Source organism: Protopterus annectens, chromosome 5.part0 (genome assembly GCF_019279795.1).
Source record: "Protopterus annectens isolate FY-2018-M chromosome 5.part0, PAN1.0, whole genome shotgun sequence".
Taxonomy (NCBI): Eukaryota; Metazoa; Chordata; order Ceratodontiformes; family Protopteridae; genus Protopterus; species Protopterus annectens.
In genome coordinates, this window is record NC_056735.1 from 116861492 (window position 1) to 116888460 (window position 26969).

The 26969-nt window shown below is 37.6% G+C and overlaps 1 protein-coding gene across 1 annotated transcript in view; it reads right to left on the reverse strand.

Annotated features, from left to right (window-relative positions):
* EPHA6 (EPH receptor A6) overlaps positions 1-26969 on the reverse strand; it is a 4848151-nt gene that overhangs the window by 4786838 nt on the left and 34344 nt on the right. The window lies entirely within an intron of this gene.

A 26969-nucleotide genomic window follows, 5' to 3' on the forward strand; every position in this document is an offset into this window, starting at 1 on the left:
GAACAAATATGTAATAAAAGTCTAAGCAGTCCCATGTGCAGATCTGAGCTCAATAACTTAAAATTAAAGCTTGAGGTGCCATGTACTGGTAGTTTCATCAGATAAATGAGAGTAAAGTAAAACAACTATTTGTAAAACGTCATCAAAATATTCATCACTACTGCCATTGGTTCAGTTTTTAATTCCATCCGTATCAAAGTCCAGCACTGTTTACTGATGGAAAACCTCTACCCCCCCAACACACACACACTGAACTAAAATATCCAAATCTGGAGCCACACAAAAACTCCAAAAAGAAAGGAATCAATGCTGGTCCGCTGTTACACATCGCACCGGTAGTGATTTCATATGTTAAACACCAGTCACAGAGTTAAAGTTCATCAGCTTGAGCAGGGCAAGTTGGAACTTCATCCAGTTTGCACTCACCAAACAATAGCCCAGCCATTTTTTTTTGTGTTTTCGATACAATCTTTTGAAAGATGACAAAAGACCCACAAACAAGTGGGCAAACACAGTTTTAGAGGAACAGGCATCATTAGAATACTAGTACCATGGACTAAAACCATTTCTGCAGAAACAATTGTTGAACAAATGTAGTTGTGATTTCCTCTTGAATTGTGATATATATATATATATATATATATATATATATATATATATATATATATATATATATGTTACCATATTTAATATCCCTGAGTAAATTAAATTAAATACAAAACTGCAGATTAGGGCAGATCTGTATTGATCAATGCTTTTCTTTACTGTATTTGCTTTATTAAATACATAGAGCAGGAATGCAGGATATGAGTCAGAGCAAGTTACTCAAGGTGAGTTTATTGTATAATTATCATCACAAGAAGAAGAATATTAGAATAGAGAACAATAGGAGTGAATTAAGCTTGGAGTTAAATGCCTGTCAATTAAAGGCCTTAAACAGGTCACAGTGATGGATCCTTCTCAGTTCAATCCAGCTACATCTTGTACATGTATAACGCACATTTTAGTTCTGATTGTTTCCATATGACAGGTCTCGTGGGGGTATGATTCTATAAAAAAGTTTGAGAAAAGCAATGATATGGAAATTAACATGTTGAGATAAGTTGAACTAATTTCTTAACTCTGTACAAGTATTACTATAATTAAATATAGTTCTTTATGTGTGGTCACATGCCTATCAAAGAATGAGGACTTTTCTAGTCTGGCAACAAAATCCTTAATGCCGTCTACACATTCCTTCAAGTTTACACCAGCAACAGTGATAATACTCTCAGATGCATAACTGATACAATATTGGTCTGTTACTAATATACCAGTATCCTTAAGCCATATTTACAGTTTTGAAATTCCATCTTAAATTTTGTCCTAGATGATGGGAAATGGCTTTCTTTTCTAAAATACAACTGATGCTTTCAGAAGAGAGAACAACTGCAAGGTTGTGACTTCATAAAAGCATGTGTACACCTAGTTATATATATATATATATATATATATATATATATATATATATATATATGTGTGTGTCTACTTTAAAACACCGACACACCAAAACACCGATGACGAGAACACCGAGACCAGAAGATCGACAACTGAGATGACCGACAGTTAAAAAGCCCGACGCTGAGAACACCGACATGTTAAGTTAAGTGTACGATAGTGACAGACATTAGGGTTAGGGGCGGGTTAAGTGAGTTAGGGTTAGGGTTCAGGTAAGGTAAGTCTGCGATAGTATAAGACCTTAGGGTTAGGGGTGAGTTAAGTGAGTTAGGGTTAGGACACGGGTTAGGTGAGTGTGACGGACCTTAAAGTTAGGGTTTGGGTAAAGGTTAGTGCATAGATAGTTGTGTATGTAAGATTTAGTGTAGGTTTGTAAGGTTTTTCTTGTGCTTGTGTTGTGTGTGTGTTTTTCAGAAAAGGTATTTCTTTTGTTTTGTTGATTGTTGGGATTGTGGTTTGTCTGGTATGTGAAGTTTCGTGCTTTTAAACTGTCTGTCATCTCAGTTGTCGATCTTCTGGTCTCAGTGTTCTCTTTGTCTGTGTTTTAAAGTAGACCCATATATATATATATATTTATATATATATATATTTATATATATATATATATATATATATATATATATATATATATATAAATACTGAACAGAAAGAGTAAAGTAACTGAATCATGTGATAGAATTTTGTTCAAAAACAGATCTTTGGAACATGCAGGTATTTGTTTTATGTTGTGGTTTCTGTCGGCCGGCAAGTCAATTAAAAGTATTACTAATCACGCTAGTGAAACATGTTTTGCTATCAGAGGTAGGAATCAAACCTTGTACTTTGTGCGTGTGATGTAAACACATTACCCATCAAACCAACCTGCAGCCCAGTAATTCATAATTATTATAATTGTTATGATTCATTATAAGGAACGTAATTGTCCCTCAGTGTTGCCCATAAAATTAGCACTTTACAGGACATGTTAAAATGCACAGCACACACATTAACGAATGAACATCTTAACCACATGAATTTCACCTTTGATGAATTCTATTAATTTTTATTTTATTTACTACAAGACTATTCCAACAAGGTGCAGATTAGTAACTTGGAACCTGCTCAACTGGATGAAGGTATTGGGGAAGCACCATAATGAACGTGCCAAAAAACTCTACCTAAAAATTCAGGAATGAGGCATTATAAAGATTGTTAGAAGAAATTATACTGTATCCTTTTTGTCTCATATTTGCCAAACATCAACTCTGCCCACTCAGCCTTAACACTTTTAAACTTGTCTAAGTAGCAGCATTAGGTAAATAATTATTTCTTCAAATTTGTTGGACATCCTGCATGTCAAGAACTGTGGGGTTTATGGAGCTTATATAGATATATAAGAGGTGGAGGATACAAGAGTTCATGTCCACCTGCAAAAATAATCTTTAGAAAATAAAACACGGTAACCCGAGTAAAGATACACGATTATCGCAAAAATTATATGCAATGCTGAAGCCAGAATAGGCATTCTGGACATAGTTGCCAAAGCTGGCTTTTTTTTACCCTAGAAAAACAGAGAACTGGTAGAAGAAGCTGAAAAACAGTATAGCTTAAGACACATTTCAAAATGTGGACATTGTAGGAAGAGTACCAGTTAAACTGAACGTGTTGTGCACAGTAAATTTAAATATTAAGAGTGAAGCTTACAAGTGAGCAAGTTGTTTACATTATATGAGTTTCTCTTTCTTTCTGTCTCCAAGATCTTGAATAATTTATACTACTGATCTTATATGTGGACTGAAAATTGGTCCACTTTAGATCTGGTAAGCCAACATATGCTGGATATTAATATACACTCCATGCTATAAGCATTATTAAAACTCAAAAAAGACATGCATATAATAAGTTACAGTTCTTCTGTCATGCAACATTATAGCAGGATAACTAATTGAATTTGTTGATAGAATTTAAGACATTGCGTTTTGACTAATGCCTGCAATTGTCAAAAAGCCTTGTTTAGGGAGCAGGTCATTTTTATATTTCATGCATGGTACCAGGCACAGTGTCTAGACTAATATGATATATTAAATATATATAAAATCTGTGACATACATTTGATCTAAAGTCAAAATATTGAAAAGTTGTTGCTGGCACAAAATATCTAAAAGTCAAAATATTGAATTTGCCCCTTTTCACTGTTGCACAATCTCAGAGTTAGTATATATAAATTGCAGGGGGAGGTGCATGGAGAGGGGAATTGCCCTCCGCATAAAATAGGTTTTCTTTTTCAGTATTTTGAGTTTTGATATATTGACTGTTAAATATTTTGATTTAGATGTATTGTCATACACACACACACACACACACACATACATATATATATATATATATATATATATATATATATATATACATATACATACATATATGATCCCCTTATGACTGACATTTTGGAAGGTCGAACCAAAAATAAAAAAAAATAAAAAGCATTTTTTGCTGCTTTTGTTTTTTGTTGGTTGCAGGGGAGCAACCCCACCTGAACCCCCCCCCCCACAAACCCTGCTAATTAAATGTACCAACTCTGAGATCACAATACATTGAGGAAACTGGCAAATTTCCCATTCTACAATGTATAGTGATCTCCATTCACACTGTTCAACCTTCTAAAATGTTGGTCATATGGTGTTGGCCATATTTCGAAAGGCCGATCAAATGAAGGGGATCCGTATATATATATATATATATATATATATATATATATATATATATATATATAGATATATATAATGAGAGATAGAGACAGAGATCACAGCCCTTATTTTATTTTTTGTTTCCATTTGAGTTTATTCTTTATGTTAGAAGTAGTTCTCATCTAAAGTATTGACTCTGTTTTAAAGAAGTGAAACATTATTTCCTATATTTCCCTGGGCAGGCAGATATGAATGGAAGAAGACTGCAAGGTTCTTCATATGGGATAGCTCTTTAATAAAAATTATTACATCACAAAACGTATTGTTTGTAAATCTGCTTTTATATCCCCGAGGAACTACACTAACATATTGTACCACTACTAAGGGTGAGTCAGACTTGCACTATAAATATTCTGGTTCAGTTTTGACACTCAAACACAACCAGAATCCAAACAATAAGCAAACAAACAAATAAATAAATAAATCTGCAAAGAAGGATTTCAGAGGTTTACAGAATAGCAGCTTTCTTTACATTTTCTGGGTAATTTTATAAAATCTGAAAGGAATGCTCCACAATAATCAATGTAAAAAGGAGCTACGTTATTATAAAATTCTCTTTCAGTGCATTTTTGCAAAATTATAAATTTTCTGTCTCTAAGGTTATTTAACCCAACTTCCTACACACTAATTTTGATAAAAATAAGAAATCAATACCTTAGATATTTTCAGCAGGAAATATCTGCAAGAAATTCAATGTATGACTTCCATTATTCTTGAAAATGGACTGATTCTACAATAAAACAAATTTTGTAAAAGGAAATTTTTAGCAATGCAACAATCAATAGAACTTCAAAAAACATAATATAGTAAAATGGAGTTAAGGACATAGATGGACTTTTTAACCACAGATGGCAGATTCAAAAGGAGAAGATACAGAATAAGTTCCTTAAAAATGTATATGTTTATTGAACAAAATGGAGGGTAGACAAAGAAAGAATAATCTGAGAATTATATGGAGTACTATTAAAGACGGAGAATAACAAAAAATATTAAATATGGTAACTAGCTTGCTTTAAAAAATACTAAACCTGTAGGATGTAATTTCTTTTGTGATAGAAAGTGCACAGCCTGATTTCAAATTTCTAAAGACAGGCATCTGGATTGTTTCTACCTGGGCATCCACTGAAAATAGGTTTTGTCCTAGTTGGACTTTCCCGTTCAACAAATGTTAAATAAATAAATAAATAAAGCCCTGCATAAAACCAACAACTCCAACAAGAACTATGATCACAAAATATACTTTCCATCAGGATAATGAATTAACTTTCAAAACTTCCTATTCTGAATATCCCTTGTTAAAGTGGGAGAAAAAAAATAACATCAGATTTGACAATGGTTGTTTTACCAAAATTATAGAAAATGAAAGTTTGTTGTTACTTAGTTAACTATCTCAAAATAATAACATAACAACTAATATTCTTTATCTAGCTAGACTTATTTTTTATCATTAATAAAACTAGGATTCTTAACAATATATCAAATGATAACATAGCCACTATTTGTAAATATGCAAATTATAATTATTCAGTTATAACCAGAAATGTGGAAGAGAACAAAAAGAAAAAACATTGCCATACCAAAGAAGACAAAGAATAAGCAATGGATAAGCAATGCTACACAAAGTAAATCTGAACTTGCATAAAGAAAAAGAAGTGTCATATAATTATTCAAAGGAAAGACAGATACAAGGTCTGTAACAGAGAGAATAATGTGCATTTAATATATGTGCAGTGTTATTACAATATATATTTAAGATTTCCCAGTGTAAAAGAAAAAAGTAAGCCAGTATAATAAAATATTTTCTGAAAATATAAATGCTTAATACCAAATATTATTATATTTCAGTTGACACTATACTTCAGTAACACTGTTGAAATATTCCAATGGCAATAAGATATTTATCTGCATACTTTAATGTACAAATTTCTAGTTTAAAATATATTTTCTTTAAATTTGTTTAAGAAACATTAAAATATAGTAAAACTCCTGTTTCATTGAATTTGAGCTTGCATTAGCTACACAAGCACTTTAACGTCATATTATTGTTTAGATTCTATAAATGTGGTTGCATCTGTGGTTTATGAGACATTTTGTCTTTGTCAGGATTAACTGCTCACCTCAGATGTATAGCTAAATTATTTACAGTGCCTCTAGAAAGTAAAAGAGATCATTTTAATATATGTGCAATGCAATTTAAATATATTTTAAGTTATCACAGTTTAGAATAAGCTGCTCATGTGCTTTAATTCAGATATCTCCTGAGGGACAGAATAAAGTGTGCATTACATAATCAAAATGACAGAACCAAATGATCTACAACAAAGCCACACTTTCCATAAAATATTTAAAAAAAAGTCAGTGGTGAATAGTTAGAAATGTACATTAGTGTGTACTCTACATAAACATGACAAATTATCATGAAAAAAACCTTCAAATCTCCCAACATTAAGTATTTCAATGCAAGTAAAAATATTTAAACATATAAAAAAAAAAGAAAAAAATATTGTCAACAATGTAGGAAGTCTGTTCACACATCCTATAGGAATGTTATCATCTCTTAAATACATATGAGTGACACCAAGCAAATAAAGTTTAAGACACAAATCTGATGGTTGTTCAGAGTAAAAGACTGAACTCTTGCAGCAGCTTTTTTAGAAATTTCCTAGATACTGTCCTAACCAAATATTCTTGCTCAACTTTGTTCTGATTAGTGGTTTTAATAAAAATTATAACTTGGAAATGGAACTTACTTTTTTTAATTCATTAAATAATAAAATGAAACATCATAAATATTTTATTGGAATTGTAAAGAATATGATTTGTGATGTACATACACATTCATAAGCAACACATACCACACAAGATATCCTTCAGCTAAGTATGTTCCTTATTTTCAGTAATAATGGAGATATAAATATTACCCTACCTAAATTATATGGATTCATTTCAGATTTAGAAACTAAGATTAATAAACATTGTATTTCATTAAATCATATAGTCTGAATGAGAATAATTATGATATTAACAAAGAACTAATACTTAAATCTATTCATTTAACAGTGTTCAGTATGCTTTGGAAGGAATTTACACAGCAGTACATTTTTAGAACTGATGTTACTCCATATACATATACGTATACGTGTGTGTGTGTGTGTGTGTGTGTGTGTGTGTGTGTGTGTGTGTGTGTGTGTGTATATATATATATATATATATATATATATATATATATATATATATATATATATTTATAGATAGATAGATAAAACTAATGAAGCCATCTTTTGGAAGTGTCATAAATTTTTGAAAGAAGATTGGTATTACATCTTTTTAAATTGTGAAAAAAATATATTTATTGGAGTAATATTAGGTCTTTCTTTAGGGTTTTGTGGTCTGATAATTATGTCAGTATTAATGTATTAATATTAACCAATGCACTTATTCCCAATTGAATTGGTTCATCAAAATATCCTCTAGTATGCATTTTATTGGCTGAGGCAAGGAAAATAATTTCCATGAAATGGAAGAATGATTCACATCTAACTTTTAATGATTTTCTTAGATTAGCCACTACTGTATTCCAAAGTGAGATGGATGTGGTTATGATACGATCTAATGGAAAATAAATAAATTTTATGTTTTGGAGAAAATTGAAGTGATTACTAGACAAATATCTTTATCTGTCAGCTGAGAAAAATAAAACGTGACTTTAGTGACACTACAGTGTATTAAATTGCTATTGTTCCATTGCTGTTGTAAATAGTTCAGTTTCTTTTATTAAAAAAAAACAAACTATTTCCAGAAATGTTTTTCTTTCAGCTAGGCTGCTGCAATGCTGATGCGAATCACTGTGGCACTTGATGCTTGCATTGTTTTAATTACTGGGCACATTGGTTATGAGTTATGCTTCATTATACTGGACTGTACATGCATGTTGCTCTAACAGTGTGCACATACCACAATAAGTCTTTATTACTGGGAGAAGAGTTTGGAGTACCAGACATGAAGGAATATAATGTGAAAAAGCACAGTACTGAGTGTAATGCAATGCTGATTGCAGACATTTCTTAATTTGAAGAATATATTCTCAGTGGTATTAATGTAAATGTTCAAAGTAGATTAAAAATATGTGTATCATTGTTTTTCACACATTACACTTAGTGAGAATAACAGGAATCATACTGTAGTTTATTTGAAGGGAGTCATATGTGAGGATAAAGCATTTAGGAGCTGCCTAAATCTATTAGTAGTACAATGAACAGTCATGGAGTAAAAGTTCTATTTACCCATCCATAGATCCATGTTGTACTTGAATATGTTTAGAGATGAGCTTTGTTGTATGTGGGTGGGGAGTCTTGTGCGGAGCAATGGTGTCCTCTGCGAGATGTACCTATCCCTCCAAACTGTTCTTATTTTTACATTCCTAGTGACTATTAATGTTTAATAATTGATCCCTACATTTGGGACTGTAAAATATTAAAATACTAAGGAATTATATTGTTTGAAAAATTGAAGAAATTACTCAAATTAATGTGGAAACTATTATAAATATTTACAATAGGCAATCTTAATTTTCTTTCTTTTTTAACATGTGAATATAGATTGAGCTTGATTTAAATTACAGTGTTGCCAAAAAAATTATATGTACTTCATATCCTGACGTGAATGCTATGCAACACCCATATTAATTAAATAAGATGTTCACAACTGTTCCTTGGTACCCAAATAAATCTAGAGTTGCCTTCAGACATTAATGCCAAAGTTAGAAAAATGAAGGAAAGACTCATAGATATTGAATAAGTTAAGTTATTTGTTATGCAATCCTTGCTATACAAAATATTAACAGTTTCTTTTGCACTGGAATTTATTAAAATGTTTAATGTAACAATACTGATGCATCCAGATCAGAGGCGTAATGGTTCACCCCACTTGCATAATTGTCTAAAAGGAATGACAGTGTTATAAATAGAAAAATATTGTTCATATATTTGAATTAAATTGAGAAGATTGGTTACTGCTTCTAATATGTGCACATTTTACATTTACAAAGAGGCAAATATGACTGAAACTGAAGTAATGACATGTCATGATGCTTCCCACATCTTTCAGCCAAACTACATAATAAAACCACCCACTACAACCTCCACAACCTCTTCCAAATAACTCCCTCACTCCAGACACCCCAAACCAAACTGCACTGTACATATTATTCTTTCTTCATTTTTGCATGCAGACTCTGGTAATGCCTCCCCCTCACTTAAAGAAAGTCGACTCTTTCCCCATGTTCAGAGCTCATCTCAAAAGATACTTCCATCAAAAATCTGATTTTTTTTTCCCTCTGGACACATAACCTAAATCCCTGTTTACCTGAATCACTTCTACTTTGACTCTCTAGTCTCACCTACTGCTAACCTCTCATATTTACCACTAAAATTAATTCACATTCTCCCACTCTGTTAATAACATTTACATATTGCATCAGTTGTCTATGGAGTTGACTACTTCTGTGATTACTCTGTTTGCAAATTTTGTTCTATTTATTTATTTAAGTATTTATTTTGTGATTTTATTAATCCAGACTGTGCTTGCAAAGGGCCTTTTGTGATCAGTGTGTACTACCCCACAAATCAAACTAGATTAATAAATGAATGAATTGTTGAAATATGAAATATATATGTACTAATGAATACAATTTCAATTAATTAAATTGTATCCCAGTTATATAAAATGATGTTGTAATATAGCTCATTTATACAAAATTCTTACTGAAATTATCCCAAAATAACCATCTATATTTTATTGATATTGATAACACCATAATATTAAGATAAGTTACAAAATCATTTATATTTTGAAAAATCTTCCCATGCAAATTTAAGCACAGACCCCAGAATTCAATAAACTCTGTGTATGCTTCATTTATATGTTTGTGCAGCAGTACACAGCAAGTGGTGGCATGCAATGGATATTAATTACACATGGCGTGCCTAAGCTAGGTTTTGTGGCTGGCAGCAGTATTGTTGGCCAGGAAATTATGTAAGCAAATGCAGATATCAATTCTGTGTAAAGCAGAGCACCTACAGTCTGTCAGATTTGCACGGAATGCCACAATGATGACCAGGGCTGCAAAAATAGCTGTCAGTCTGTTAGAGGAACACACCTGCACAAAGGCCAATATAATGAGGGGCAACTAACCAGAAACAGGGACATATCTGACATAGATGTCACATACAAATGTATTAGAATGAAACACTCTCAACCTCTTAGGGCAAGAAGTCTGGACAAAGCCATAAATAATAGTGGAGGTAAAGACCCAAAAAATATGGACAGGGTTTTAATATTGCTCTTCCAAACCTAGAAAGTTGATAGAATAATAGGTTGTACAGTAGCCTGAACTTTCTTAAGTGCATGAAGTTTGAAATTCAAATTTTTGCCATCTATTTCTGACTTTAAGTCTGCAATGACATGCCAAAGAATTGCCAGAAGAACTAAATGTTCTGAGAAAAAGATCAAAAATATGATACAAAAACTGCACATTTTGCACAAATTAGGACAGTTGGGAGGTATGAACTCAAATGTATTTAATATTTTATTTTTATTTATTTATTTTTATTTATTTATTTTATTTTATTTATTTTACCGGGATGGTCCAACTGGGACAGGGCCCATTTTTAGAGGAGGCCTGGGGACAAAACTGACAAAAAAAGTGTTACATTTACAGGATAAAAATATTGACTCACAATACTCCTGAGATCATGACAGTGATATGGCAAAAAGTCACAGATGTAACAAGGGACACATCTGGACATCCTGGGAATATCTGGACAGTTAAGAGGCATGAATGCTAATTATATGGTACAAACACAGTACAGGAGAGAGATCTACAGTGCAAAGTATTGTGATGACCCACTCCTGCCATTCTATATTGAAGCTGTGTAAATGATCTGTAACAAACCATGTACTGCCATGTAAAATGAACACTCGGAAAGTGTGGGTATTGAATAGGGGCACACACATGACTTATAGGAATAAACACAGGGAAAGAGGACAGATGAAACAACCTAATATATAGCAGATTAGGGCATGTCAATGGAAGATGGTTGTAACACATATCACATGTCTATATGGTACAGTAGACGGTACAGTGAAAATGTGTTTTATGAGGTAACATAACAATGGGGTGGATGTTTGTGTGAGATAAGCATCCTTACATGAATAATGCAGAGGTCATCTATCAGGGATCTGACATACAATTAGGGTACGGTGCATACTGTGAAGCTGTGCAAACTGATTTGCCTGAATATGGGTGTAATCTCAGCAGAGGTCTCCAGCAAGTGGGGCACAGGTAAAGGCTCATGGAAAACATTACAAGAACCAACCACAATCATGAACAATATGATAATAATAACACCAGTAATCCCATGCCTCTGGCATAACACATGTGATTTACAGTGATAAGAGATGAGTCTGCACACAAACACACACATGCAGACACTCACACACAAACACACACACACAACACACACACACACACACACACACACACACACACACACACACACACACACACACACTTGAACAACTATGAAGATACATCCACACTCTATGAGGGTAACCATGCATACTGTCCTGGCATTGTAACATCTGCTAGAGTAGTTAGGAGGGATACTGCCATACATGTATATAACAGTATGCATGGCATATGTATGCATATATATATGTTTGTACATATGACACAATCCACACTGTTATGAATGACATCGATGACATTATTGCTGTCAGACACCTATGTATGTAGTGCGTGCATCAGCAGAACAGGTAGCACATTGTCAAACACCTATGTATGTAGTGCGTGCATCAGCAGAACAGGTAGCAAGTTGTCAAACACCTATGTATGTAGTGCGTGCATCAGCAGAAGATGTAGCACGTTGTCCAACATCTATGTATGTAGTGTGTGCATCAGCAGAAAAGGTAGCACGTTATCAATCACCTATGTATGTAGTACGTGCATCTGCAGAACAGGTAGCACATTGTCAAACATCTATGTATGTAGTGTGTGCATCAGTAGAACAGGTAGCACATTGTCAAACACCTATGTATGTAGTGTGTGCATCAGCAGAAGAGGCAGCACACTGTAAAACACCTATGTATGTAGTGTGGGTATCAGTAGAACAGGTAGGACATTGTCAAACACCTATTTATGTAGTGTGTGCATCAGCAGAACAGGTAGCACATTGTCAAATACCTATGGATGTAGTGTGTGCATCAGCAGAACTGGTAGCACTTTGTCTAACATCTATGTATGTAGTGTGTGCATCAGCAGTACAGACAGCACTCTGACAAAAACCTATGTATGTAGTATGTGCATCAGCAGAACAGGCAGCGAACTGTCAAACACCTATGTATGTAGTGTGTGCATTAGCAGAACAGGTAGCACGTTGTCAAACACCTATGTATGTAGTGTGTGCATCAGCAGAAAAGGTAGTACATTGTCAAACACCTATGAATGCAGTGTGTGCATCAGCAGAACAGGTAGCACATTGTCAAACATCTATGTATGTAGTGTATGCATCAGAAGACTAGGTAGCATGTTGTCAAACACCTATGTATGTAGTGCATGCATCAGCAGAACAGGTAGCACATTCTCAAACACCTATGTATGTAGTGTGTGCATCAGCAGAACAGGTAGCACATTGTCAAACATCTATGCATGTAGTGTGTGCATCAGCAGAACAGGTAGCATGTTGTCACACACCTATGTATGTAGTGCATGCATCAGCAAAACAAGTAACACGTTGTCAAACACCTATGTATGTAGCGTGTGCATCAACAGAACAGGTAGCACATTGTCAAACACCAATGTATGTAGTGTGCGCATCAGCAGAACAGGTAGCACATTGTCAAACATATATGTATGTAGTGTGTGCATCAGCAGAACAGGTAGCATGTTGTCAACCATCTATGTATGTAGTGTGTGCATCAGCAGAACAGGTAGCACATTGTCAAAAACCTATGTATGTAGTGTGTGCATCAGTAGAACATTGTCAAACACCTATGTATGTAGAGCATGCATCAGCAGAACAGGTAGCATGTTGTCAAACACCTAGGTATGTAGTGCATGCATCACCAGAACAGGTAGCACATTGTCAACCACCTATGTATGTAGTGTGTGCATCAGTAGAACAGGTAGCAAGTTGTCAAACACCTATGTATGTAATGCGTGTATCAGCAGAAGACGTAGCACATTGTCAAACACCTATGTATGTAGTGTGTGCATCAGCAGAACAGGTAGCACATTGTCAAACACCTATGTATGTAGTACGTGCATCAGCAGAACAGACAGCACACTGTCAAACACCTACGTATGTAGTATGTGCATCAGCAGAACAGGTTGCATGGTGTCAAACACCTATGTATGTAGTGCATGCATCAGCAGAACAGGTAGCATGTTGTCAAACAAGTATGTATGTAGTGTGTGCATCAGCAGAACAGGTAGCACGTTGTCAAACAACTATGTATGTAGTTTGTGCATCAGCAGAACAGGTAGCACGTTGTCAAACACCTATGTATGTAGTACGTTCATCAGCAAAACAGGTAGCATGTTGTCAAATACCTATGTATGTGGTGCGTGCATCAGCAGAACAGGTAGCACATTGTCAAACACCTATGTATGTAGTGCATGCATCAGCAGAACAAGTAGCACATTGTCAAACACCTATGTATGTAGTGTGTGCATCAGCAGAACAGGTAGCACTTTGTCAAACACCTATGTATGTAGTGCATGCATCAGCAGAACAGGTAGCACATTGTCAGACACCTATGTATGTAGTGTGTGCATCAGCAGGACAGGTAGCACATCTTCAAACACCTATGTATGTAGTGCATGCATCAGCAGAATAGGTAGCACATTGTCAAACACCTATTTATGTAGTGTGTGCATCAGCAGAACAGGTAGCAAATTGTCAGACACCTATGTATGTAGTGTGTGCATCAGCAGGACAGGTAGCACATCTTCAAACACCTATGTATGTAGTGCATGCATCAGCAGAATAGGTAGCACGTCAAACACCTATGTATGTAGTGCTTGAATCAGCAGAACAGGTAGCTCATTGTCAAACACCTATGTATGTAGTGCGTGCATCAGCAGAACAGGTAGCACGTTGTCAAACACCTATGTATGTAGTGCGTGCATCAGCAGAACAGGTAGCACATTGTCAAACACCTATGTATGTAGTGTGTGCATCAGCAGAACAGATAGCACATTTTCAAATACCTATTTATGTAGTGCGTGCATCAGCAGAAAATGTAGCACGTTGTCAAACACCTATGTATGTAGTGTGTGCATCAGCAGAACAGGTAGCATGTTGTCAAATACCTATGTATGTGGTGTGTGCATCAGCAGAACAGGTAGCATGTTGTCAAACACCTATTTATGTAGTGTGTGCATCAGCAGAGCAGGTAGCACATTGTCAAACACCTATGTATGTAGTCTGTGCATCAGCAAAACAGGTAGCATGTCTTCAAACACCTATGTATGTAGTGCATGCATCAGCAGAATAGGTAGAACATCAAACACCTATGTATGTAGTGCTTGCATCAGCAGAACAGATAGCACATTGTCAAACACCGATGTATGTAGTGCGTGCATCAGCAGAACAGGTAGCACATTGTCAAACACCTATGTATGTAGTGTGTGCATTAGCAGAACAGGTAGCATGTTGTCAAACACCTATGTATGTAGTGTGTGCATCAGCAGAACAGGTAGCACTTTGTCAAACACCTATGTATGTAGTGCATGCATCAGAAGTACAGGTAGCACATTGTCAAACACCTATGTATGTAGTGCATGCATCAGCAGAATAGGTAGCACATTGTCAAACACCTATTTATGTAGTGCGTGCATCAGCAGAACAGGTAGCTCATTGTCCAACACCTATGTATGTAGTGCATGCATCAGGAGAACAGGTAGCACGTTGTCAAACACCTATGTATGTAGTGCGTGCATCAGCAGAACAGGTAGCACATTGTCAAACACCTATGTATGTAGTGTGTGCATCAGTAGAACAGGTAGCACATTGTCAAACACCTATGTATGTAGTGCATGCATCAGCAGAACAGGTAGCATGTTGTCAAACACCTGTGTATGTAGCGTGTGCATCAGCAGAACAAGTAGTACATTGTCAAACACCTATGTATGTAGTGTGTGCATCAGCAGAACAGGTAGCACATTGTCCCTATGTATGTAGTGCGTGCATCACCAGAATAGGTAGCATGTTGTCAATCACCTGTGTATGTAGTGTGTGCATCAGCAGAACAAGTAGTACATTGTCAAACACCTATGTATGTAGTGTGTGCATCAGCAGAACAGGTAGCACATTATCAAATACCTATGTATGTAGTGTGTGCATCAGCAGAACAGCCAGCACGTTGTCAAACACCTATGTATGTAGTATGTGCATCAGCAGAACAGGAAACACACATGCATAGGTAAGTTAAGTTTTAGCTTTCTAAGTAGAGAGCCACTATTTTTAAAAGAGCAAGATGGATTGAAGGGGGGTGGGCACTTTTGTATTCTGGTACTATGGAATACAGTGGGAGGGCCAATAAATGTAAGTAGTTGAAGGGGAGGGGTTTCACAAAATGATAGTTTTGTGCTTAATCATACCAGAAAGTGAAGGAGATATGTGGTCAAATTAACATAAGGGGCAGGCAACTAGAAAGACAGTGGTGTTTAAGAACACAACAGTAACCGGATGGGAGGGTGGGAAAAATTCTGCCTGACTCACAAGAGACACAGTGGTGGTCTCTTTTCAAGTTTGAATATGCAATTAAAAGCAGAATACAAGAAAAACACAATGTAAAGAAAACAAATCACACTATCCAAAACAGAAAAAAGGCGATAAGGTAATACAAAGTACAAGAAATCAAAAGCAAAGTAACCTTAAACTCCCAGAAAGCTGTGGCAGAGTCTGGGTGAGCTTTGCCAGCCTTTCACAGACTAGGTTTAGAACCAAGGAGCATGTTAGTCTTGTCCCATTTGATTTTCAGATGTCCAGCATTTACAGTAGCACAGGGTCTGAGACTGCTCTGTAGGCGAGGCATAAGTCACCTCTGAGCAGCCTGCATGATACTGATTACAGTGATAGGTCTTTCATTCTTTTCATGTATGTCATGATTGGAGGCCCAGGAGTCTCCCAGGCACAAACCTGTGTTTACTCCAATTACTGCAGGTGTCTGGTGATGGCCAGACAGATGGGAGCATTGCACTCAATCACTGGTCTGATAAGAGCAGAGTACAGCAGAGACATGACCACCCTGGTCTTGGATGTGATGTCCATATGTATGATGTGTGCCATGTGGAATGTGTGTGTCACTACTATGGGCACATAGTGATGAAAGTGTAGATTGCTATCAACATGTGTTCCCAAGTCTCACAACACTGTGTTTGAGTTTAGGGGGATCTATGTATATCATAATTAGCAGGGGCACTTCATTGCCAAAGGGGACAATGAGGCAGTTTGATACCAATCATCTGCTTGTGGCAGCTCAGTCTGTAATATGTTACCATCACTGGGGACTTTATATTAGTGCATCCAGTTACCAGTCATCTGCATTCTTGGTAAACTACAGGCTATCTACCATTGCATGTGCTACAGGGAAGCAAACAGCTGTGGGTCCAGCACGGATCCTTGTGGTATTCCATTGGCAAGTGGCTAGTAGTGGAGGTGCAGGCCCCAACTTTGAGAGTGTGTGTTATGTCAGTGAGCCAGTTGCCTATCCCTCTATTATTTTATGGCTTTATTCCCAAATTGGAGATCTTCACTAAGACCCATGAATGGAGGTTAGTGTCAAAGGCCTTGGATAACTCAACATAGGCATTATCTCCTGTTATCTCTCATCTAGTTTTTTGGGGTCAGTATCCAATAAGTCCACAAGGGTCAATAAGCAAGAAACACCCTTGACAAAAGCAAAATGGCTAGGGTCAAGTGTGTTGAAGGTCACCTATGTCCCTGTAGATATGGTCTATGCTGTCTCATTCACTAGCCCTGCAGCTAAGGCTTTCTAGGCATATGGGTCAATAGTTATAGTTCTGCATGTTAACAGACTAATGTGCATTGTATAGCACATAACATTTGATATTACATTTTGTAATGTGGTTGATATATGTGTGTAAAAGGTACTGAGACCCCAAGGCTGCAGTGCTTGAGGGGGTACCAACACATGGGTGTATTGTAAATATGTGACATATTGTTAGATAGAGCTCTCGTTTTGTAACGTTTTCAAATGTAATTTCATGTCATACACAGGAAACGAGGAAATGGGCAGTAAACAGTAATACAGCATAAGATATATATTTCTATGGCACTGTGAGCAGCAGGTTTGCGCAACAGTTAGCAAAGTGCATACACATGTGAGAGGCACATTTGCACATAGCTAAGCAGTGCACAAATGCAAGCCACATTATTAAAGTTTGACAGGACTGAGTCTATGAAATAAACCTGCAGATTAATTGCCTCCTTGGCAAGATTTGTTAATGTAGTCATACATTCCTTTTTGGGAGCAGGTGGTACTGGGTTGGAATACAGGTATATCTAATACTTTTAAATACTTTTCATTGCAGAGTGATACTGCAATGGCATCATTTGTTTATAAGAGATGTGTTGCTGTGTGTTGGCTTTGTGCAGTATTGTTAAGTGACATTGCTGCCACACACAGCTGCTGTGCATTGTCTTTGTGCAGTATTGTTAAGTGGCATTGCTGCGACACACAGCTGCTGTGCATAGGTGCATGATGTGCACCTTCACTCAAAAATGTCTTAAAGAGCTGAACTGGGGTGCAAGTAGGAGGAAGAACAAAGGGAAAGCAGGGTAGGAATGCACAGGAGGGAGGTAGGAAAGACCCATAGCTATCCATTTCTTTAGCAGTATGAAGTGAACAAATATTAATGGAATTTGGACTGTGACCCCCAGAGAGAGAGAGAGCGAGAGAGAGGGGTGACCACAACACAATCATGTTGTATAGCTAATTAAACTGAATCAAGTGTGTCAAGAAGATGTGTGTGAAATGGAGAGTTATGTATGGGACAATTTTTTTGCCGGACTTTTTTTGTGGGACAGGTGCCCATTTATTTTTGAGACAAAGAGGAATGTTGGGGAAGGGACATATCTATCTCTGGGTCAGGTAAGTTGGGTAGGTGAGGAAGCAATTGCAGACAGTCAAGACAAACAAAACAAGAGACAGGGATGGTGATAGATACAAAAGGTTGGGGGTCACCATGACTGGGATGAGGCTGGGGACATCCTGAACCCATAGTCATGAAACTGTGTGACAGTGAGAATCGAGTCCTCACCCACTGGACTGTCATTACTGTCACCTTACCCCACCACTGTCTGGACTTCTTGATGTCTCCTTCTCCTCCTCCTAGTACTGTGCAAAATGAGGGAGAATAGCCTCTCCAGCCAGTGCAGGAGTGAACCAATGGTATGGCACACAACCCTTCGTACCATTCCTGGCAATTTGGTACAGGTGATAAAAATCACCATCTCAACCATTGCTTTCAGACGGTACTGTTGGACCAGCCTCCAAGGCAGGACTACCCGAGGGGCAGGTAGTGCAGGGGCAGTAGAGGTAGTGCTGACAGATTGGCTCCTAGATGTGCTATTCATTGGTGCTGGATCCGGTGGAGGGGGGGGCAGTCGGATCCTGTGGGGCTGGCCTACCCCGCTGTGGTGTGGAGCATTTAGTGATGTGGTACACATGGATAAAATGGACACATTTTGAAGACATTTAATGCAATTTAAAAAAGAAAACCAGAAAAATAAAATAAAATGAAGTAAAATAAAATAAAAAAATTAATAAAATAAAATAATGACGCAATCATTTTTTTTATCAATAATATGAAATAAAATAAAATTAAAATTAAAAAGTGAGATAAGGGTTGGGGTGAAAGGAAAAAAAAGATAAGACTAGTGCCATTTACGGGGAGCGTGCACACTGCTTGAAACTGTTGTGCTCTGCTTGCCATCACGCAAACACGGTGCTCCACAGTGCACACCTCCAAGCACCAAATTTGCACAATGGTAAGCGGAGTGCAACAGTGCCAAGTAGTGAGACATTACATAATTGTAGTTGCAATTTCAAGGTTATTGGATATACAAGCAGTTGTGTATCTGTATTAGGCAAATGTGAAGGCCATGCCAGTCCAGATAGCAGAAATATACTTACAGGAATAGAGTACACAGTATACCCACAGTCATACATCTGATAGTAAATGTGATAATACATAGATAAATAACTGACACATTACTAGTGCTTCAGCCCTCATAAATAATTAATATCACTTACACTATGTCAAGTGTTATAAGTGAGAGTGACTATAATGGGAAGGGAAACAACAGTAAAAGTGTATGGAATATCCTGTATTCGAACCCAGGACCATGTGTTTGGCAGTCCTCTATTTCACCTGGTGCCACAAGAAGGTTGAGAAAACACTTATCTATGTTGTGGTTCATTGCTATAATCTGCAAAGTCATAACAATAAAACAAAAGTTGCACACCCTGTACAAGAACCCAGGACTGTGTGTACTCAAGTCCTACACTTACACCAGCTGCCACAGGTCTAGTCATATGACAGTCCCTATTTTACTAAACATTCTTAAGCCCTCGTTGTTAACTGCCATGCAATGTCACTTAGCAGGTTTGAGCAATGCTCAATAGTATTAATTGAATGCACCCGTTTTCTATTTTTGGCTGGCTGAGTCCTGTCTGTTTCCTGGGTGATCCAGTTGTCAGTCTGATCATTGCCAGCCTTCATGCAAATAAGATAAGCATAGCCAGAGCCTGGCATTCATTTTTGTCAATTTCCACTGTTTGCACCAAGCTACTCATCACAAAAACACTGCCCCCCCCCCCCAAAAAAAAAGAGAATAAAAGAAAAACAATACAAATGGGAGAAGTAGCTGAAATGATGAAAAGCAATCTGTGACATACACTCTAGAAAATGTTAGCATACATGAGATATTACTGCATAGGGCTGGCTTTGACCTCTCAAATGCACATTCAGAACACAGGATGGGTGCCTTATCGCTCTTGGTAACACCAACAGCTTTGCAGCAAGGAACTTAACTCAGCATGCACACAGCCAGCTGCAGCAGCATCTACAATGATATCAAACCATACAAGTATTATTTGTACATTTAGTAGTTTGGGATGTAGTGCATCTAGTGATCACACAACCTGTCATGATTATTGCTTGCAAATATACAGCTCTCTCTCTTACATGTCTGTGTTTGTTGGCCATTCTTCATTGATCTAGCAGTAATCTGAGACATGCATTGTGTAAGCCATTCTGTTTCATTGGCTGAAAATGCATGAGGATATTAAGTGAAAATAATATTATATGCTCTTGCCAACAAATTAAGGACAGGTTGGATGTTAAGGGACACAACCTGTGAGTTGTGTGCTGCTTACATACATTTACAACCATACATCTAATCCTTTATGATTAAACCTGACACACCCAGTGGAAGTAAGACAGCCTGTGTTTTTCTTCTCCCAACCAACCACTAATCAGTCACAGTTGCAATTCATTAAAGAGAAACACTGAGGGAGTGCCTGCACTATGTTTACACGTCCTACCCAGATGCAAGTATTTGGGATGCAACAATTCTAATGAGTTCACTCCTCATTTGCATTTATGCCATACTAAAAGCCCAGAATCCACACCATATAAAAAGGCAACCATGTAGCTAGGCAAATTGATGGTGAGGAGACATGCTTATGTTGGAACGACTGCTCATATGCTATTTCTTCAGGATATATCTGTAAAGAGGAGTATTGAACTGCAGCAGGCATGCTCCCATTTTGTCAGTTACATACTGCATATGCTGGAATGTATTTAAGAAAAATCTGAAGCAAAGGCTTTCACACATTTATCTGTATGCATTAGTTAGATGTGTACTGATGGCATGGGCATGTTTGGCTAGCTATTTCAGAGGTATACATGATTGCCAATACATGAAATGGAATGATGTGTGATAAATACATACAAATGTTTTAGGGACAGTGCCTTTGATAGCACTTTTAGCATTTCAAAGATGGTTTGTTAGCAAAATGTGTCCTGTTCTTTTGTGGTGGGAGGTATAAAGGTGAGTTACTGTTATGGCACAAACAAGAATATGTTTTGCTTGTTACTGTCCTGTTAGTATTTCTCATCTGTAGACTGTTGTATGTTTGTCCAGGGGTAATATTAAATGGCTACATGTTCTGTTTTATCTGGAAACACGTATTCTGTACTTATGTGATACTTATGTGTATTATCCTTTGGTTGTGTTTTAGGACAACTAGTATATGCCACCCAGGTGTCTCAATCCTCAGAGACTTCCATACACCAAAGCTGAGAATTAGGTGACAGTGGATGCCTTTAGGCAACATGGTGCTTTTCTGATGGAAAGTGTACGGGGAGATATGGCATGCAGGATGCAAATTTGCAACAGATAGTTAATGATCTAAATGTCATGGGTGGTCATGACAGGGCATATGAGCAGTTGCATCACAGAACCACTGACATGATCATATCTTCACCATTTTTGCAGAATGTCCACATTTGTGCCTCATATTTTTAGTCTATTTTATCTTAAAATTGTGGATTTCTGGCAAACTAGTGTAAAATCTTTAAAGATTGAAGACAGAAAATTATGACAGACATTTGAGTTTCATACCCTTCAGAAAATTCTTGCTAATGCAAAACCTGTTCTATCAACTTTCTAAGTCTGTAACAGCAATATTTAAAAAAAATGTTCCAATTTTTGGGCCTTTGTGCCAATTTTACTTATTGCTTTGTCCAGATTTCTTGCTCCAAGAGGTTGACAGGTGTGATCTGCACAGAGAAGAGCAGCTGCAGTGGGCCATAACCAGATGGGTAATGGGGAGGGCCTGCTAGGGAATCATTAACACCCAATGAAGAGTTTATGACCAATATCAGGGATCCAGACAGCTCACAGGAGAGTGCAGGACAGCATGTCCTGGATGTCGGAGCAACAGTGTCAGAGACAGCAAGCACGTTTCAGAAGGAACTTCCAGGTAGGCTTTGGTATCTCAATAGCTGACTACTGTTGTACAGTAAAACAATTGAAATCAATTAGTTACTTCTGTGTCACTTGCATTTTTTTGGGTGGGTGTGGATTGAAGATTGCTACACTTATTAGCTTAGGCTGGAAATGACAGCCACATTCTTGTTAAAAGTATAGTTGATGGACATATAAAGGGGTAAAAATATTACCCCTGTGTTACTTTTAATTGTGTGTTCATGCAGACGCTCACATACCATTTTCACCTGGAGGACCCCTACAGACACACACATAACAATGACATGGTTCAGCCATACAGCTTGAAACTCATTTTGTCTCACAGGCCCTTCGTTGGTTTATCCACATGTGTACCTGCTTCTCTTTCTTATTCACACACACTCACCGACCTTTTGTGTCAGCCTAGGCTTCCTGCCCCCACCAACACCCTGTGCTAGTGATAACTGTGCTATATCCCTGTTTTCTGTCTTTTGGATTCAGAGATATATAAGCTTTGTGTTTGATGCTCAAGGTGCATAGCTGATTTAGTCCTTAGTGTATATGCATTTGGGGTGTTGAACTGGTAATTTTACCTTTGATTTATATTGGCCTTGGAAAGTCAGACAGTTGATAGCATCAAAAATTTCCCAATTTTATTGTGAATGATGTTGTGAGGGTTGTGAAGTCAGAAACTGCGTGTATCATTACTTTCTAACTTCTCTCTTTAATGCTTTCTCATTACAAACATGGTGCTAAACTGGGTCATGCAGTGACCATCACTTTTGATGGGTATGAGAGTGCGAACTTTGAAGCCTGAGGCAGACTACTAAATTTAGTCACACAAATCTCACACATTAAGATCATTTCAGTACCAATCTCCCACCTTTTACTTGCTTACAGTACCAATTAGTGTGATGCAAGGATATGCCACTCATTGATATTATAACACAATACACTCCAGGTTAGATACATACCTTGTAAATGCAGCAGTTGACATGGCTGTAGTTTGGACTGACTCTATCTGATGCAAGCAGTACACAGCCAGTACATGAGGGGAGAAAAAGGGTGTGTGAGTTGTCTGGCATCAATGTTACTATATGTATATGAGTAGGAGGAAGGTTTTAGGCCCTGAGGTGGTGAGTGTGGTGTACTTTGTGTCTTAGCCAACACAAAGGCATACTGAGCATGCCTACATCTGCCTACACCCACAGCAGCTGATACCTCCCCCTCTGACTCTTCATCTGCCTGTGGCTGTGGTGACCTTGGCACTGGTGGTGGGATGTGTGCCCCTTCCCCTTGCTGATCCTGCTGAAGCTGTTTCCTCAGGATGATGTTGTATATCATGGCACATACTGTGAAGATTTCTTACGTTTGTGGACTGTACAGCAGGGCTTCCCTAGATGTATCTAGGCACTGGAACCATGACTTCAGCAGTCCAAACACATGCTCTATGATATTTCTGGTTTGAGCGTGTTCCTCATTATGGTGCTCTTCCATGGCTTTCTGTACATTTTTGATGGGTGTTATCAGCCATGGTTCCAGTGCATAGCCTGCATCCCCCAGGAAATAACCCTGTGGGATATCTCCCCTAGCAAACATCTGGTACAGTTGGGAGGTGTGCCAGATATGTGAGTCATGGTAACTGCCTGGGTTGCCAGCACACATATTCAGAATGACTCCCTTGGCATTACACATGACTTGGCAGTTGATAGAGTGGTAGCCCTTTTGGTTTATGTAAAGCCTACCCCGTTCCAAGGGTGGTGCCTTCATTTCTATGTGTGCAATCCATGGCAACCAGTACTTCAGGGTAGTGCGCTACATGGTAGAACTCCTGTATATTTCTGGCCCTCTCCTCAGGTGTACAGGTGGAAATATTTGTGGTCGCTGGCATGCTGGAGCATAGCATTCAGGAAGTGATGGACGATACTGGATGCTTATATCTGTGACACCCCCAGCATGTCCCCTGGTGGTCTCTGAAAGGTACCTGTAGCTAAGGTTCTAAGGGTTACACATGCCTCTGTCTCCACTGAGATGGGTACCCCTTGGTTGACTCTTGCTCTTAGCTGGGAATGGCAGAGGTTGCAGAGTTCCTGTAGTGTGTCCGTGTCCATGCTGTAGCACTCTACAATGTCCACATCATGTAGGTTGTGAAAAGTTAAACGCGGCCTGAAACCTCTTCTCCTTCTCCGCCTAGGCCTGCTGACAGCAGTAACGGCACTGCCTTCAAAATGCAGCACATAAAAATGAATTAAAGCAGCAGCAGCCTCAAGTATTCCATCCATTTAGACTGCGTTCCATGGCTGTGGTCCGACAGTTTTGGAATCCCCAGGAAAAACCAGTATGGATGCTATGCTGATGATTTATAGCATGTTGAATAGTTCAGTCATGTGGCTTGGTGGATTAGCATTCAATTCAGCTGCTGATGCTGTAATTAGCATGCCACAGTATTTACCTTGTTTGTGTGTGGGGGGGGGTGTTCCTTTACATGGTGCTTACTGAATGTAAAACATGCTCCGGCTGTGTGTGACACACACACACACTGAAAAATGACCATGTAGACTTTATTGAATACCCCCAAGAGAGTTTCATTCTCCCCTAAGAATTGAGATAATTTCAATACGACAATACGTAATGGTAGAGATGTAATACAGAAGTTAAAGGAGAAATACTGTAATGTGTAACAAGATTCTCAACAAAATTTCAATTTGCTTAAGCATTGTGGTTAGTTAAGTTTCAGTTTAGTAAATGTTTGATTCTAGTTAGTCCTTCAGTTCCTTCATGTATTAGAAACGATCTATTGCAACTTCTTTGGTGCTTCTAAACTGCTATATTTTTTATCAGTTTTTATTTATTGTTTTATGTGTATTTCCAAGCATTTCTGAGTTTCTCATTATAAACATTTCTGTATATGAGAATTATGCAAATACTGTTACAAACCGATCCAAAACATCTACTAAGTGCAAGTTTTGATTTAAGCTACGAAAGATGTCTCCACCACAGGGTGACATACCCATACATGCTAGACTCATGGTTCCGTAATGTGACATACCCATACATGCCTGACACATGGTTCCATAATGTGACATACCTATACATGCCTGACACATGGTTCCATAATGTGACATACCCATAGATGCCTGAAATATGGTTCCATAATGTGACATACCCATACATACGTGATACATGATTTCATAATGTGACATACCCATACATGCCTGATACATGCTTCCATAAAGTGACATACCCAGACATGCCTGATACATGGTATAACGTGACATACCTATTCATGCCTGACACATGGTTCCATAATGTGACATACCCATACCTGCCTGATACATGCTTTCGTGATGTGACATACACATGCATGCCTGATACATGCTTCCATAATGTGACATACCCAGACATGCCTGATACATGGTTCCATAATGTGACATACCCATACATACCTGACATATGGTTACATAACGTGACATACCCATACATGCCTGACACATGGCTCCATAATGTGACATACCCATACATGCCTGACACATGGCTCCATAATGTGACATACCCAATCATGCCAGACACATGGTTCTATAATGTGACATACCCATACATACCTGACACATGGTTCCATAATGTGACATACCCATACGTGCCTGACAAATGGTTCCATAATGTGACATACACATACGTGCCTGTCACATGGTTCCATAATGTGACATACCCATACATGCCTGATGCACGGTTCCATTGTTACTTCTTAGGCAAACGTGCAGCTATAAATAATTGCCAGATGCCTGAGCCATATTTAAAACATATCAAAGCCATTTAGAAAGGCATATTTATAGGGCCTGATTCCAAAACACCTGCTGTCAGTAAAAGTGACCAATTACACTGAGAGCAGGCTGAGAGAGGGTGTTTTTGGAATTTGGCCCATGGTGTAATCCTGTATATAGACAAGCATTACACAAAAGTAGGTTATTTACACTGAGAGCAAATCTTTTAGAATATGGCCCATAGTTTTCATAGTGAGGCTTTCAGCTGTTCTGTGATACTTCATTTTGATGGGTTTTCTGTAGGAATTTCAGTTTCTTATTACCTCACCAAAATATTATGGTTGACTAGCTACAATAAACCATCTATATTTGTTACATGTACCCTTACCTTTATGGCCTGGATCATGTCTGAAAAGGGGACAGGGAAGAACCAGTTTACTTACTAAGTTACGAATTAGTAAACTAAATTAGGGAATGTTCACTCAGTCCTGATAGTTTCCCCTCATTACAGAATGCACTTCTTGTCCTAAATAATACAGAATTATGAGCAGGTCTACAATCCTAGCGTGCTTATTATGTGTTTCATGGATGAATACCAAACACTTTACCTTCAGAAGTAGATCGTAGCAGCCATGTTGAGAACACATAAAGCTTATTTTGATCAGGGGCCTGATCATAATTCGTTATAGTCCATGGTGCTTTATCTGCTCGACAAACCATCATTTTCAGTAAAAAAAGGAGAAATGTGAAGTCTTTTATTGGACTGTAAACCGTTGAAAGCTGATTAAGAATTTAGCACTGTCAAAAAGACCACAGGCAGAAATAAAGTGTCTCTTTTATTCAAGGAGATGCTTTTAAAATGTGTTTCACTCTGTTCTGACATGCATTCTGAGCTATGGCAGAAGGGGGGCGTAACAGAATGG